The following is a 3,663-nucleotide window of genomic DNA, read 5'->3' on the forward strand; positions in this document are numbered from 1 at the left end:
CTTTTTACGCAAAAATTCATTTTAAGCATATGTAACTTAATTTTTGACATCTAAACTGATTTAGCAACAATATTAGACATGTTAAGGCATATTTTACTTGTCATAGGACTAGTTAAGCGGTCCAAACGCGTTTTACGCAAACGACGCGTTAAAGCAGCATAAGCTACCTATACGAGTCGTAATGGGTCGTAAGCACTTAGGTTACGTTTCATTTTAGTATGTAGGCTTTGTTAAACCATATTACATAAGTTCCCACACTTATTTGGTTTACGAACCCTCGTACTACCCGATCCTCCGATAGGTCCGTTTATTTATGTAGTTATCTATATAGGGTGCCGTTTGATTCCGTGATCTCTCTAGCTTTGCTTGGTTGTTGTTCAAGACTTCTAAGCACCCCTCAAGTGAGTACATAGTCCCCTCTTTTATTGTTTTTCAAACATTTTGGGGTGAAACACATGTGCCTACTTGTTACTTTCGTGCTTTCCATGTTTTACATCATATACTTGCTATGTTCACTAGTACACTATTAGTACATGATTTCATTATGTTTTTGCTATGTATGTCCTTTGTTGCATACTTAGTACATTTGATTTACATTACCTTTTCATGCTATGTATGTTCATCATACTAGTACATTGTTTTACATCACATCACATGCTATGTATGTTCATTTTGTTCATACTTAGTACATTCACATCACATCACATGCTTACATTTTGGTATGACATTTGGTTTGTTTAAATGGGACAATGTACATTCATTAACATTGATCACGCCGCTCGGTAGTAGGTAGTGGTACTGTCACACCCTGGCTTTGCGGAAGCGTGGTTAATTTGGTGTGACTTCTTAATACCATAGCTTAATCATAACAAGCTATATGAATTTAAAATCATGCAAAGTCATCCATTGAAAATAAAATTGTCAAACATTGTCTAAATGGGTAAACACCCAACAACCATTACTTGTCTAAAACAGTACAACCACTACCATAATGCAACAAAATAAACATGGTTCAGGGGCTATGGCTTGTCCAGGAAAGAGCCATAAGCCTTGAACCCGGATGACTCTGAGTCTAAATGCAGCGGGAAATCCTGCTAAACCGTGCCAGATCCTTAATTCCCTGAAATACATGTAAGTTGAAAAATCAACAATAATGTTGAGCGAGTTCATGCGAAAATGAGTAAATAAACCTTTATCTTTATCAAAAACCCTGGTATGTAGCAAATAAGGAAATAAAAGAGATCACCAATGGGTTGCAAGTCCACTGATATGTGTGAAGTGCAAGTAGGGATGACTCAAACCTAGCGGATTTATGCGTCGGGCACTAAGTCACCCCGAGGTCCGTTATGCTGGACCTGGGGCTGGGCTCGCTACACCCAGATAGATCTACCGCTCCTGTCCCTCGGTCCTCAACGAGGATTAATGGCCTCAAGTTTCTGCCTACCCACTCACATGATCTAAGTAATAACACTCCTTATGCTAACCATACCATGTATAACATATCCATAATCATTGTAACATGTATTTCACCCCCGCAGTTTATAAAACTGAAAACAGTTAAGAGAAAAGGGGGACATGAACTCACAGTGAATGCGTCACAAAATCAAGCAATCCAATATCCAAGTGCTGTGCAACGACCTACATGTGCTAATTCTATTAGACGGATGGCCGTGCTTTAGCTTCATAGATTATATTTTTGGGAAACAGTTAGTCAACCGTTTCGTATATATATTTGATACGCATTCTCCTTCCCAAGGATGGGGGAATCAAATACATGTATACTTATTTTATTTTATTAAGTCCCACTTAATATATTTTATTTCTTATTTCAAAATATATTTATTTTTCTCAAAAATAATATATTTCCTTTTTCTCATAATATTTTCCCAAAATAATGTTTTAACAATACATGCTTATGAATACTTCCGAATAAAGCGTAAGTTACGTTTTGGTGATTAAGTGGTAATAGAAATTACCGTTGTAACTTATATGTTTGCCGTGAAGGCGTTTGTAATATTTCGGGCTTGACAAGGTTAGTAAATATTATTTTTACTCTAAAAATAATATTTATATATCTTCACAAAATAATCATAAACAGTGAGGTGACAAAATATATTTTCCGAATAAATATTTATCACTTTTAGTTTTGTGAAAATCCCACCTCCGATTATTTATAAATAAAGTTGTGGCGAAATATATTTGAAAACATGTCAAGGTAGTCTAACACTTGTAAATAATTCTAAGTGTTAGATTTTTAGAAAATTTCGCCAGAGTTTCCCCTGTAACTGGAGGTGGCCACGCTTTCAAGCGTATCATTTTCTTTTACAACTCCTCTCAACAATTTATCAAATCAACCGAATCAATTTTCAACACTTCAAATAGAAGACTAGTATGTAAAACCGCGTTGTTTCATGAACTTGTAGTTTTTACAAAAACTACGGTGTAGATTTCGTTATTTTTAGTGGATCTATTCATAACATAACTTAGTCTTGCAAAAACCTCGTTTTTAGAACAACTTACTTCTTACAACTTCCCGACAATTTTTGTAAATATTGTTATTTTGTCGGATCTTTTATTCTACAAGTGTTTCTACACTTGTAGTTTATAGAAATCGTATTTGTTAACACTTTATCCATTTTTATAAAAACATGATTTTCTCGACACCCGGTCCTACGAATATACCACTTGTACATACGTAGATCGGCTTGTTTTAAATACTATTTTTCACGTTAAAACATTTTTACACAAGTTCATGTTTCCCGTGTGGTGGAGTTTCACCTTTTAACCCTTGTACCAAAGAAACCAGTGTATGTCAAGATACGTGATCCTAACAAAGTCGGGTTAAACGATGATGAGAGCCACCACATCATAGATCGGGCCATAAAAACCAACATATTCAAATACTACGACATTTACACGCGTTTTGAGCTTTTATCCAACGATATACACGTTTTAGTAAACTTTAAAGTTCCATTAAGCGGGTTACCGACATTCAACCGACAAATATCCTTTTAACCACTTTAGACATGACCAAAAATGAGTTTTAAACGTTATACCTCTAGCTCGGGGCTAGGGAAGAAACTAGTCGAAAACTGCGTGGATAATAGCAAACGGTAGAGGTCTTCCGCGTTCCGTTTGTTCCGAGCTCCGTTGTACGTAACCACCGACACTTGAGTATGCTTGGAATGTCAAGACTTGAACCGAAAAACGGATGTGGGGGTGGTGGTGATCTCGGCCGAGAGGAGGGAGAGGGAGAGGGAGAGAGAGTGAAGGTGAGGTGTGTGTGTTTGTGTGTGTGAGAGGTGAGGGGTTTAAATAGAAAAAGTTGTCTCGATCCTCGTGCAATCCAATTAAATATTCAAAAGCGTACTCTCCTTGGCCCCACTAGTTGGCCGATTCCATTGAGTTGTAATGGTGCTCGGTTCGTTTCCAATCGTTCAGTTACGGTTTAGTTTGGTTAAGTGCGTTACTTTTAAGGTCTAACCCCGTTAGTTGTTTTAGTGTATTAAAAGCGGGTGTTAGGGTAATCAGGGACCCTAACTGGCTCAGAAAAGTACCAATATTAATTTTGGCAATATTTTTATGTTCCGGGTATTGTCCGGTTGTTCCGGATAGTAATCCGTTAAGTGCTTAAGATTACTTCCGTTGCTGCATAAATAATAT

This window comes from Helianthus annuus, chromosome 16 (genome assembly GCF_002127325.2).
Source record: "Helianthus annuus cultivar XRQ/B chromosome 16, HanXRQr2.0-SUNRISE, whole genome shotgun sequence".
Classification (NCBI taxonomy): Eukaryota; Viridiplantae; Streptophyta; class Magnoliopsida; order Asterales; family Asteraceae; genus Helianthus; species Helianthus annuus.